The 13,868-nt window shown below is 46.0% G+C and overlaps 1 long non-coding RNA gene across 1 annotated transcript in view; it reads right to left on the minus strand.

Moving 5' to 3' along the window:
• Positions 1–12,099, minus strand: part of LOC133171416 (uncharacterized) — a 32,541-nt gene extending 20,442 nt beyond the window's left edge. The window contains exon 1 of the long non-coding RNA XR_009718778.1: positions 11,959–12,099. This is a non-coding gene — a long non-coding RNA (uncharacterized LOC133171416). The remainder of the gene's footprint in view (positions 1–11,958) is intronic.
• Positions 12,100–13,868: the final 1,769 nt, after the last annotated feature.

Consider the following 13,868-nt stretch of genomic DNA (forward strand, 5'->3'; position numbering starts at 1 on the left):
AGCTTGAGAGCCGAGCTTAGCTGAGATTAGTATCAACACAGGTGGGAGGCTGTGCACAGAAACACAGATTTGGTTACAAGGTGCGGAGAATAATCAATTCCATTGCCGCTTCATGTGAATGGCTTGCACAGCTGCACGCACGCACACACACACACACACAATCAGTTATTGCTGAGGTGCTGTTTGCCATCATTCATGTTTTAAAGAATGGCTCCATGCACACACTCATCTGTCCCTGTCTGTGTGTGAGCCGCTTCCATTTTCTTGGCCAGGCACCCAGTCACTTTATTTTGCAGCAGGTAATCACAGAATGACAAGGTGTGGCCTGCTCTGATTTACTGCACCACCATGCCTGGAAGTTAAAAATGGAAAAGTGATAAACAAGACACGAGGAGGAGGGGGAGGAGGAGGGGGAGGAGGAGGAGGAGGAGGAGGAGGAGGAGGAGGAGGAGGAGGAGGAGGAGGAGGAGGAGGAGGAGGAGGAGGAGGAGGAGGAGGAGGAGAGGAGAGGAGAGGAGAGGAGAGGAGAGGAGAGGAGAGGAGAGGAGAGGAGAGGAGAGGAGAGGAGAGGAGAGGAGAGGAGAGGAGGAGGAGGAGGAGGAGGAGGAGGAGGAGGAGGAGGAGAGGAGAGGAGAGGAGAGGAGAGGAGAGGAGAGGAGAGGAGAGGAGAGGAGAGGAGAGGAGAGGAGAGGAGAGGAGAGGAGAGGAGAGGAGAGGAGAGGAGAGGAGAGGAGAGGAGAGGAGAGGAGAGGAGAGGAGAGGAGAGGAGAGGAGAGGAGAGGAGAGGAGAGGCCATACAGTTTACTATGTGTCTCAGGACAAGATTGTGCAGTGTAAAAATACATGTTTGTCATATATTAGAAGCTGACAGGAAGGGAGATTGTAGTTTTTCTCTACTGCTATTCCAAGCTGTGTGAGACAGTAACATACCCACATAGGCGATATGGTTTACAACAGGAGAGATAAAGCGGCCAGCCCAGAAGGGAAAGAGCATTTCAGGAAAAGGGCTCCACTTAAAGGAACATTTGGTGTCAAACAAGCATACAAGCAAAGCCCTTTCTTGAAAGAAGGTGACCAGGGTAACTTTTGCATGCTAAGAGTTTCTCCACCACTGACTGACATTCTGTCCATGACCATCATCAACAAATGAAACATCTGAGACTATTCATTTCCTTGTAAATGTGCAAATTCAGCATAGTTGTATTTCTATGTCAACTGCATTGACTTTAGATTTGAAGCGCAAGACAGTCCAAAGGATAAGCACTACCTCCCTCCCTCTTTCTCTTCTCTTCTCTTCTCTTCTCTTCTCTTCTCTTCACTTGGGAGCAACTGGAGGGTTTGACTGCACAAACAATAGAATCCCTCCTACTAACGTTCTCATTGTAGTGTACTTGTGGCTGCCCACAGCTGCCAGCCAGCCAGCCTGCCTCCGCCACGTCCCACTCCTACTGTATGGTTACAGCTATAGAAATAGCAATTTCTTTATTGTTACCAGTGCTAATCCCCAAATCAACAAGGCGTTGAAGAAAGAGCTTTTTTGGGGGAGGGGGGGGGGGTCCTCACACTTGCGGGGACAAAAATGAATCAATACCAGGCAGGGTGTGTAGGTGGCCATACTTAGCGCCGCTATCGGACGGTCAAGTCAGTTTCCATTTGCAATGACTTGAAAAGAGGGATAAAGAGGTAAATAACCACGGGAGGAAGATAAAGGATGGATGGAGGGATGGAGGGATGGATGCACGGATGGATGCACGGATTAAGATGATAATTCTGGAGTGTAATAACGGTAATTGAATTTTCATTAATTGCACAGCCTTAATGCAAACCATTAGCAAAGCGTTATATAAACTGCCGTGAGCACATCGCCATGTGACGGGAATAAATCAATTTAGGGATGATGGATGACAAAATGGAAGAGGTCATTATTACTTTGTCACGTTGATAAGATGACAGTAAAGACAGTTCAACCACCAACCATAGAGGATGAGCTCCATTACAGACAAAGACAGAATTGTAACATCTACAAAACCATTATCTGAAAAGACAGTAGCTGTGTGTGGTTTTTTTTTGGTGACATATGGATCTAGTAGGTGAGACCAAACAATTGCACTCGACAAATTGGAGCGGGCTTTTGTCAACTAGAGGTTGGGAGTTCAGGTCTGCTCACTGAGTGATTGGGCAGATTATTGGAGTAGTTCTGGTAGGCTGACGGACTGCTTTTTGAAGAAAAGCCATCCAGCTCCGCTATTGACTTGTCATTGTGATTGATTGGCTGTGAGAGCAGGCCCTAATGGCTTCATCAGCCCCAGGCCACGCACACGTAGGATGAGAAGAGCACAAGCTGACTCGCAGTGTCATTGTAACCCGGAAAAAAAGTTCACCTCCAGTCTGGAATCCGGCCCCCCTAAATCACTCTCCGAAAGACACACTAATTAAAAAGAGTTGATTTGATTGCCGCTTCCTCCTGTAGAAGTGATTTCAACCCACTTCTTTCTGTGCCTCCCTATTAGCGCTGGAATTGTTTCTTTTTCGCTTGGCTTACTTTGCCTCATTCTTTATCTTCTTAACTCAAGCGCGCTCCTCAGCGAGTGATTCTTTCAAGTCCCTAACAAGCCCTTTGAATGGCTTCATTGTCAACGCTTTGCATGAAAAACAACGCGTCTTCTCTTAGCCTTTTTCAATCACTTCTCGATACGTCGATTTATAACCGAAAATAAAGAGGAAAAAATCAAACAGTATAAATGGTTTCATATTGTTATTGAAGTAGCGCAAAAAGACGAAATAATCCACTACAGGCCGATTATGGAGGAAGACAAGGATTATGGTAGGAAAGGGGCGGAAAAGAGGGCGGGGTTTGAGGAAGCTGTGAAAAAGACACAAGATCAGAATGATAATGGCCGTCAGATTGCGAAAACCCAAAACAACTGGAAATGTACAATGCAATTCCATCCCTGTGCTAATAATACAAAGAGGCCTCTGCAAACGTAACGGAGGGTGTTAAAAACAGACAAATGGGATTTCAAGAGCAAAGAGATAATTGTCTCAACTCCAATCTGGTTATGGGGGAACACGCAATTAGAGAAATGAAGCCATCCATTAATTCATCTTAAACGCAAGCCTCCGAGCGTCTGGTGCCTCACAGCTGTCTCGGTGACAGATTGCGATTCGATTACGCAACCTTATTGGAACACCAAGAAGTCAAGCTCTTCATTCTGTGATCCAGCCCCAATTTGAAGAAGTTCACTTTTGCCCAGCACGGTTAGACACAAGGCTTAAATCAACTCATCACGTAATGACTCAAATTCCTTTCGGAAGACTTGCCTACTCCAATCGTAAAGGTTCCTTTGGGGATAAATGAACTTCGTGCTGGCGCATATGACCAGAAAAGGCCAGATTTGAGAAAAGAGAATAGTGATTAGTCGGCACCAGTAGAAAGTAATGATATCATCAAATTCAAAATGCAGCAATAATCAGGACCACTAAAGAAAAAAAACAAACATAAGTTTCACAGGTACGAATGAGCAAAAGAAAATAACATTTCATTCATCCGCCCTGAAGGAAAACCATCCAGAAATAGGCAATAAGCACATGTTAAGACAGTGATATTAAAGAAAAAAAAAACGCGTCTTGCTCAAGGGCACGACAACAGCGACGAGCTAGCAAATGAGCCCGAATTTGCTCCACTGCTCTTCATCAATCATGCAGAATGGCAAAACATTTGAAAAGAAGTCGAGACTAGGATCAATAAATAACCAAAGTGGAGAGAAAAAAAAAAAAAGACAGCAAAGAGTATTGACCCGAATGAGCTATTTACACTCTTCTGGAATGACAGCAGACTTCCCCATTTTGAAGGCTGGAGTATGCAAGATGGAAAAGTCAGCTCTTCAATCACTCCCCAGCGATCGCCCTAACTGGTCATAAATCAGACCTGCGGGCCCCGTTTCAAACTAATTAGAGCCTGATTATGTTCTATCATAAAACATAACTGCAGCCACCATTAATTAGGCACTGATGGCTCTCTACGGAGACGCACGTGTGTGAGTATGTGTGTGTGTGTGTGTGTGTATAGCCACCATGTGGCAAAAGGAGGGCAAGAAAGTGACTTGGAAAACTCTCTGATCCTACGAGATGATGCCACACGATCCTTGTTATCGTCACCTTCGACTGTGTCGTTGCTCAAGGGAATAAAAGACTGTGGGTGTCAGGCTTTAGGGTGGGGGGGGGGGGTATTTTGGAGGGGGGTAATGCCTCAGAGATCAGGGTTAAGAGATTTAGCCTGCCTCACACACCTCACACCTGAGGCCTCTTCTTTTTTTCCCTGAATATTTTAGGTCCTGGTCTGACGCAAGACCAACACATTCACTGCAGAAGCTTTAGGCTTGACATGAAAAATGCAATTTATGAATCCTTGCCAACCAGAACAAATAGAAGACAAGGACCTGGTTAACATCCATTTTGTCAAACGGCTTTGACAAAGACATCCTAATGTCACTTGGCTTTTCTCAAACAAACGCTATCTCAACGACGGAACATTAGGTGATGCTATGGAGAATGACAGTCGAGCTGATGCGCTGTCATCCCCTGAGAGCTCCTGTGACATCCGAAGCATCTGCCCATGATTTATGTCGGAGACCTTAAGTTCGCTCGGAGACAACATGCAAATAAATAGCAAAAGCAACGACACTGTGACAAGCTGCCAAGTGGCAATTGGGATCCATGTCCTCTATGGGAGATCAGGACTAATCAGGTCAAGACACTTTACAAGCGTGACCATGGCTCACAAGCCGTTTGGAAGCTGCGGCGGAAGACAAATATTAGTCGATGGAATGATTGTTTGTTTGGACGAGACGCCAGCCGTGTTGAATAGATCAGAGCAACGTCAATCACCCGCTGGCCCTGTGCCATTGGAAGGTTCCAAAAATCATTTGATTTCTGCTCATTCCTTTTCCTACGTGTGATGAAGACTCGCGTGTGCCCACCTGAGGAACATTACCAGACTCTCAGCGACGATTATAAATTTGAGCAGGAACGAATGTTATCGAAATGTGGCAATCATAGAAATCATAAGATGATAAAAGGTAGTGCTGTGTACCGTTTGGATATTAATGCTGGTTTTTCGAAATAGATCATTTTTTAATTGATCATTTTTGATCACTTAAAAAAAACAAATCATCATCAAATCATTGAGGTAATTCTTTACAGTGTAAAGGACGGATGGATGAAAAAGTGTTTGCATCCCAGCGGATGTTGCGGCTTCTCCTGGCCCTCACCTCACCTCCGCCCCCTCCCTTGGGCTCACATGCTCATTAATGAACAGGAACGAATGGTTTGTTCTGCTCCCAGTTCATAAAAGATTGCCGGCCGGGCCGCCAATCTACCCGGTCGGTCCCTTATCAAATTGTGTGAAAATGTCAAGATGGCGCGAGCCAAATTAGCTTCAACAAACACATCCCACTCCTTTCCTGTCAGCTTGCCAGCCAATGGACCGAGCGGCTGCCAGCAGACTCGCAACTGTACGCCCATTGACGTGCACCCAGATAGCGGCGCTCAAGTGCTAATTACTTGCTATTAATTGATCGATTTCACCTTTTGTTATCTTTGCGCTGGAAAATGGAGGATTAGTCGGTGGAACCTGAATGAGGTCCATTGAGCATGAACAGACACACCCATTCCAAATTGCTTGACAGCTGCAAGGGGCCAACGAAAGTCGGGAGTCTTTCAAATGAGCCTGCTGGCTGGCTGGCTGGCTGGCTGGCTGGCTGGCTGGCTGGCTGCCAGAGCTGAATGAACTCGCTTGTTGGACCCAAAACAAGAGACAAGGAAATAATCTGTGTCCCAGCTCTCCAGCGAGACACTCAGTGAGCCCCTCCGTGCTGGCTTGCCCTCTCAAAGTCAATCAGCTCTGTGACTGAAACCCAGTGAAGGGGAAAGCATGGTGGATTAAAGAGAGGTGGAATTGGGAAAAGTAGGGAGAAATTAAAAAGACGGCTCTCTCGCTCCAGCCAAAGAAGTCAAGGTGACACGTTTCACTGGGAGATGTGATGGCGGCGGAACGAACTTCCCAACTTGGATATGTTTGATGAAACGATTGCTCATCTTTACATGACTCTTTTCATTTTCAAACATACGCTGGGGAGAAAAATCAGATGAATAACAAATAACGTCATGTCTTTTTTATCATTGAAATAATTACAAATGAAATGACATTTTTATGTTCCTTTAAGGATCAATCCCGGTATGAAAGGGGTCTGGGACCGCAAAAATATATCGAATCTGCGGCTCAAGCGTACTTTTCGATCCTTTTGTCCTGGTCTTTTAGAAAACCACTGTGCAAACAAATGCACAAGGACCAAAACCGTATCGTAGAGGAAGCAAGTCAAGTGAAGGAGGAAGGAAAGTGGATCCGTTGGGATTTGACCTCAAGCGGCAACTGAGATGTTGTACTACAAAGCCAGAATCTTGATCCAAGAGTATTTCTTCAAATTCTGCTTCGCAACAAGTGACCGAGCAGGTCAAGAAAAACGGTTCGGCATCGTAGTATGTTCATTCGATTCGTGTAGGCGGCACACGTATACTTGAAAGATGATTGTGATTACAAATGGACATGAGCTACACACACACACTCGAGAGCGGGTTGCATTTCATTTGCAAAGCCAAGACCAGTTGTCGACACATTGTTGGCTTTCAAATAGAAAATATTCTCCTTTATGGCCGCCCGCCGCCGCCGCCGCAATTCAAATGAATTTGCCTCTGGAGCTCATTCTGTGCCCGCCCGTGGCAAAGATACGTACATCCAGATGAAAAGTCATCTTTGTCACCTTTAGCTTGTTGGAGCGTATCAAAGAAAAGAAATGAGTTGAATGCAGCGTGTAGCATGAGACTGCCAAGAGCAAAGATGTGACGGCTACTGAGGGCACTTTTGGCAGACGGTGAATAATCCTATAGTTGTGTCTTTTAGCAGGCGTCGTTTTATCGAGAGCTCTTAATATGTCCATTTCTGAAAAAAAAAGAAACTTGTGATCTAAGGCGCACATGAATAGAGAAGGTCCTTCTATCCCCCCCCATTCATCTCCGATTCTTTTTCACCATACCGTCTAATTGGTGCATATTAGATCTTGCTGCAGATCCTCTGGGTTGAAGAAAGCGAAAATATTTTTTGCCCTATGTGATTCCTTCCCGCCCATGATTTTCATCCAGTTGTTCAAATCATTTGATTCGGTGGACGTCAAACAAGGGGGCAAAAATCACTTGAACAGAGGTTTCAAAGTCAAGGGCCGGGGGCCAGACGCGGCCCGCCACATCATTCGATGCGGCCCGCAAGGGGGGGGGGGGCGAAACAAGACGTATTTCTTCCTTTCAATTCTGCTCATGAATGAATGAATGGTGAAACTATAGCATCATCTGTCAGTGAAATGATACTGCGCTCCAAAAGACAAAATCAAGCAGGCTGACAGACAGCTAGCTCTCCAACTTGACGCTGGCTAAGTTGAAAATGCTGATTGAAAGTTGCAAAGTTAGCCCAAGGACACAGCCTCTGTCCCTTTTAATTAGAATAGCATTTTGAAAGACGAAACAAAGCAGCAAGCGCTTCACAGAGTCATTTGGAACCACTCACCGGACACTCCATGATGTGCTACACCGGCACAATCTAATGAGATCCGATACATGAGCGGAATCAAGAATTCCGCCCGCCTTCACAAAAGCGGCTAGGACTGACATTGTCAGGGCGCTGTTCTTTTAACTCGCTTGTCGCTGGAATTTGCACCGGCTGCTACTTTACCTGAACTTTACCTGAGCTCTTAAGAATCAAGTTGGGTTGGGTGAAACTCTTTCCAGTTCTGCTTCCTAACTCATTCAGTAACTCATTATCGACCGTACCAAGCGGCTTGGCAGTGAAGGAGTTCCGATTGACTCTCGGGCTTCGGAACGGTTTGTGTCTTATGCTCAAGCCATCTTTTTTTTTTTTTGCAAAGACCTCCGTTGGCTTGATCTTCATCACCTCCTTCTTCCATTTCTAATTGCATATTCTGCCACGTCTTTGTACGGCACGTCACTGTCTGCTCCCGCTACCTTTCATCGACGCTCGGCTCTGCTCGGCTCTGTCAGGTGAACTTCTGAAGGGACGCATGTCAAAGAGGGCTTAACCTGACAGGCACAATTCATCACGCAGTCATTAAACATTGGCGCGCACTTTGACAACAAACTCCAAAAAGTCTTTTGATGTAGTATTTATAAATACACTGTCGCAAGTATAGGAAGGAATGACTCTTATTTGGACATGCTGGAGTAGGTTAGACGCAGTGTCAAGTCAAGATACTGGGCAAAAGTCGCAATGAGAATTGTTCCCCTACTTTTTTCAAAAATAAATTCTTTACCATTCAACTACAAGAAGGCTTGGAGATGGGAGGAAGCAGGGAGAAGATACAACAAGGAAACAATGGAAAAGAGTGATTGTGGTCCTGTCCTTTTAAAAAACAAGTTCATCACCTAATAAATCTGCCGGAAACTAATAAAACTGTCATCGGTATGATTTTCCTGGAGAAGAAGGAATCCGGGGGAAACAAAATATGACCCCATCAACCTTATCTGGCTGCTTTGTTTTGTTCCAGCTAAGGTCACAATGAACCAAACTCATTTGCTTTTTTTTTTTTCCCCCCAAGAATCATTTTTCTCATCATGATATTAAGCTGACTGTAAATAACAAACAGTCAGGGGGGGGGGGGGGGGGGGGGGCTTCACTAGTGTGCATGAAGTCATTTACAATCTGAATGTTGTCCTCCAAAGAGGCAGCTATTGTAAATAACCAAATTGCCCCCAACACAAACCAAATGTGTTTTGATGAAGTCTAGGAAATGTGTGTTTGAAGGCCAGAAGCGGCAGGCAGGGCTGGCCATACATTGTCACCTTTTCACCCGACACCCTCGCTTTCATTCAATCTCTATTTTGCACGGCGGGAGGGAACTTGCTGCTTGGCTTTTTTCCCTCCCGCTGGGCTGTAAAGTAAGGTGCCAAATGTGAAATGAGACTTCCATTTATGAATGCACCCAGGGCAGAAGGAGGTCGAGCTTCAGGGGAAATGGAGACTTTTCGGACGGGATAAGATCGGGCCGAGTGGGTGGGTGCGCTCTTCCCATTGGAGAAAGCCCCGGGCGGGACTAACACGTCCGAGTCGTCGTCGTCGGTAACGTGCAGTAGCGGCAAGTCGGCCGTGATTCTCTTTGCCAAGCTCTAAAGTTGGATGACAACCTTATTTGGTATCCCAGATTGAACTTTTGAGCTTGCCACTGTGCCCGTGAGCGGAATCTGCTGGGCGCTCTGCTGCTTTGCATGGTGACACAAAAGAGCACCGGCCCGCTCAGGCATAGCCTCATCACAAAGCGCCTTGAGTGCCTGGAACGTACCTCCTGACAACTCGGTGCAGCTGGCCTTCCTCACCAAACGCAATTGAATGTGAAATTTCAATTTTCCATCCTACTATTTTACAGCCGTGTTCAAAGGGGATCGAGGTTGATCATTTGGTCCAAACGGCAAGATGCAGAGTGTTGCTTTAAGAAGATGCTTTTAAATACTCAAATATGCCCTTTTGACTGAATTCACTCACACGCTCTTGGGTTTATTTGGACAGCTCCATTTCTGTCTTTATTTTCCTCTTTTATTTGAAAGAGGACATTATCTGGCAGCTAAATAGGGAAATAGGGGGGAGAATAGGCAAAAGGCACTCCCCCGAATCTAAAACTGAGCCGGCCGGGAAAGGGAAGAAAGGCAAATAATGAAACGTAATCCCCTTGTGCCCAGTAAAAAGGGAAATGATCTATCTCCTTTATCTAAGTATGCTATTTATAGCTCCGGGTTGGTTCTATGCATGGTTTGGACTGGAGAAGATTGTAGGATGAAGAAATGTTGGAGGCTCACAAGATGGTTGAGTGAGTGGTGATAAAGGGAGTCTAGTATGTGGCTGGGAGATGGAGGAGAGGTGGATTGGAAGATTGGAAGGCTTCTTCCCAAAGGGAGCTTCCCAAGCCAATTTGGAGCGGCACGCCGGCTGTGTCCGTCGTCTCTCTGGCTCGCTCGCTCGCACGCAAACCCAAAAGCACAGTTTGTCCATCCCGGCCTGTCAGCCATGGCTTGTTCCAATATAGTAGGGATTGTTTACGTCTGAGGCGTCATTCTTGTTATTACGGTCAAATCGTCGGCTTCTCTGTCTTAACTCTTTTGAAAGGGCTCACCTAACATTACATCAGCAGCAAATTGGGAACAAAGTGACTCATGGGGTCTTTTTTGGAATTCCGACAATGCCAGACTAAGCGAGTACGCACGCAGCGGTAATAATATTTGGCTATGTGGGTTTGAGTGCCTTTGATGTGAGCTTCCAGTCCCTGCATGGTGCCTGGTCCGCCTGCAGCTCGCCAGCTTCAAAAGCTGAGCTGACCTCATTTCCGAGTCCTCCTGCTGAGTCTTACATAGCGCAGATGGTCAGACACAGGGAGCTGATCATCACGTTTGCAACAACACCTTTTGTTTTCCTCACCTTTGCTCTCTGCCGCCCTGTTAAGTTGCCCGTGTCGGTATGTGCGAACGGAACGTCGGCGCGGGTCACCGGCCCGCCCCTCTTTGCCACGGGATGCGGTTCCCTTCATGTCTTTCGAAAAGGGGTTCCCCCAGCAATGCCGTTCGGAACCATTGTTTTTCGATGTTTTTTTTAAAATAGAAATACAAAAATCTGCTCGCATAGTTCAAGAAACTACCGTTGTTATAGGCTAGGGAAATATTTGCCGTGATATTTTAATTGTCATTAGCAAAAAAGACGTCATGTTGTAATTGGCGTTTTTTTTACAAGCTGGGCAAAACGGAGCACAGGAAAACGACCTGGCGGAATTTCACGCCGCTGCTCAGCCAGCGGTTTGGAGGCCGCGCCACTTGATATACCAAGGGACGACGGGAACCACGGAAACGTGTATCCCGCTTTACAATCAACGCAAGCATTGTCGAGTCATATCAGCCAGGCGGGAATCGCTCCACAAAGTAGGCTAAGGTTACAAAACATTTCCTCGTTTGGCATGACCGCACTTGCGAAAACACGGCGAGCGGCTCCAGCCTGCCCGGGGCAATTTCCACTGTTTTCATCAAGTTACTTGACGCTGCCGTCACACTCCAGCGCCACGCCGGACTTTCACAAAGAGTCACAAATCCATCATACCGCGTGTCTACTTGTCGCCTTGCATTGCTTTAGCCAAAGCATTTCCAACTCTAAAGTCAGCCCGCCCTTCTCCTGCTAAAAACAAGAACTTTCCTGTTTCTATCCCAAAATCAGATTTTGATGAAAACTGTACACGGTAAGAAGAGGCCACCCTGTTGATATCAATTATTGCTCTCCGCTTAACGAGGCCAGCCAGCCAGCAGATACACCGGTGTGACCAGGCGGGGCCAGGCTCGGACACAGACACAAGTGCATTGGAGCATTGATGCCCTCAAGAGGAACCCGTAGAGCCTGTGTGATTTATACTCTGGCCTGAATTACTCAGACTTTATACGGTGCAGTTATGCCTCCGTAAGATGTTTTCAAAATACGGTTTGGTTTTAGGATCTGCAAACTGTATCAACCTCATCATGGCCCTGGGTGACCGGATTGAATGACTAGTTTTCGATGAATGAAAATCGTTGTGGACGAATCGATTCATTTCGACAGCTTTACTTTGATTGACCGAATGGGTCGCTTAAAGAGTGCATTGATTTGTAATTGATTGAAGACCCAGGGATGCTTTACAACTTGTAATTGACCAATACAGTAATCATCTTTTCTAATATACAAAGTCACCATTTTAGAATTGATGTGACTCTGTGGGAATAGCTGACACACTGCTACTGTTTGTCTCTTTTTTGCCCCTCACTGTCTGTCTGTCTGTCTGTCTTCAGCCCCTTTTTATCACCCTAGACGGAGAGGATTGTTCGATTAATTACCGTCTGCTGGATGGTGTCACCGCCGAGTCTCGGAAGCCCGGGAGAGAAGGCAGCTGCTACTGATGCTGCTGTCACAATTACAATGCTCGGCAACAGCTCCAGCTTTTCTCTTTCCCCTACTCCTTCAAGCTACCCTCTCATTATCACAAAAGCCCATCTTGTCTTTGAAGAAGGCCCGGTGAGAAAGGCAGATCGTGATGCAACTCTAGTCCCTACCTGCCAGTTTGACAGAGCCTGATTCCAAATCAGCACAGGGAGGGAGGGAGGGAGGGAGGGATGCACGGATGGATGGATGCACGGATGGATGGATGCACGGATGGAGGGATGGACGGATGGATGGATGCACGGATGGATGCCATGGGGCTTTTATGACCAAACCGGTGGCCACTTCAAAGGGGCATTGACTTGGCTCTCAGAATGGAGGAGATATATGGACGTGTTAAAAGTCAGGCAAATCTGACTGGAAGTTCAATTACCTGTGGGGAAGATGATTGTGGAAATGTGAGCAGGGTGAGTCGTCTGCTGGGTCACAGTCATGAAAGATGGCCGTTTTGTCCTTCTCTGTATGCCTGTCAAAACGACAAGGACTATGTAAACAATTGGGAGCATTCTGCACAATTCATATCACATAACCGTATTGCTCTCGTTAGTCGGAGAGCAGAAAAAGTGAGCGGGATGCACTCAACTAACTTTTGTAAAACGGTTTCCACAATGCTTTTAAAAATGTGACTTGTGTCTTGTTTGCTCATTCAAATGAGCCAAGACCACAGGAAAAAAAAAATCAGTCAGGAAAAGAGAATTTGTAGCAACCAACATTGAAAAGAAACAATCACTTGAAAACGTTTTCATATTATTAAAAAGTAAAACATGAGAAAGAAAACTAATCTCCATAATTCTTCCCCCCCCCCCCCCCCCCCCCCCAAAGTCCAGTCTGGGTCCCATCTCCACCTTGTCTGGGGTCTGATTGTATCGATTGGCCGTTTGGAGGCAGAAACTCCAAAGAGACAGGCCTAATTACAAGAAGATAAGGCGATCCACTGCAATTAACTGTCCGTCTCTTGGCAGTCTTGGCTGGGGACCATCTCTCATCCTAAGCAAGAAATAAATTAGCCCAGCCCGCCTGGTGCCGCGGCTGCACTGAAACATAGGAACAATTAAATAAAGGAATTCATCCAAATTCCTGCAGAGCCTACAACTGAAAGGACATCTAAAGAGCCAGCAGAAGACCAAATGTATTCTAAAATGCAGTCTGGGTGCTCCTCTTCCATGGAAAAGATCACGTTAACATTATGTTGTCAGGACATTTTGGAAGGTTAGCGGGTCATTGGCAAAGGTCCCTTGAGGAGGGAGATGTTTTTCATTAGGATAAATGAAGCTTGTCATGGGCTATCGTGTGTGTGGCCTTCACAGAGAAGGACGGGACGGGAGTTTCCTTTAAATCCTTTTATCCTGCAAAGAGCATCTATGATTTACACAGCTAATGACTCTGAAAAAGTGTCTGTGAGAAAAGCACCATGGGTTTTAGATCCAAAATGTAAAAAAAAAAAAAAAAAGATGGGCGCTATTTTGAGCGCACTCTTTCTGATTGACTTCGAAGGGTTGGAACAAACTTTTTAAAGGGGAGCGAGAGGGGGGGGGGGGGATAAGCAAACAGCCACTCTGCAGGTAATTAGCTGGTGGATGAAGAGAAAGCTGCCGACTTGAATTTGGCTTCTATTTCAACTAGGCTTGTGTTGGATGTGAGAGCCCCTCGCCAGCCAGAAGGGAAACAAGCCATTACATTGAAATGCATTCCATTTTGAAAAGAAAAAAAAAATCCCCAAGCTCCCTTTTTGTGCTTCTGTAGAAATTAGGGCTATTCCCAATTCGTTTGCTATTTTTATCTTCGACCGGCGTTTGACAAATAGACT

Source organism: Syngnathus typhle, linkage group LG18, assembly GCF_033458585.1.
Source record: "Syngnathus typhle isolate RoL2023-S1 ecotype Sweden linkage group LG18, RoL_Styp_1.0, whole genome shotgun sequence".
NCBI classification, from domain to species: Eukaryota; Metazoa; Chordata; class Actinopteri; order Syngnathiformes; family Syngnathidae; genus Syngnathus; species Syngnathus typhle.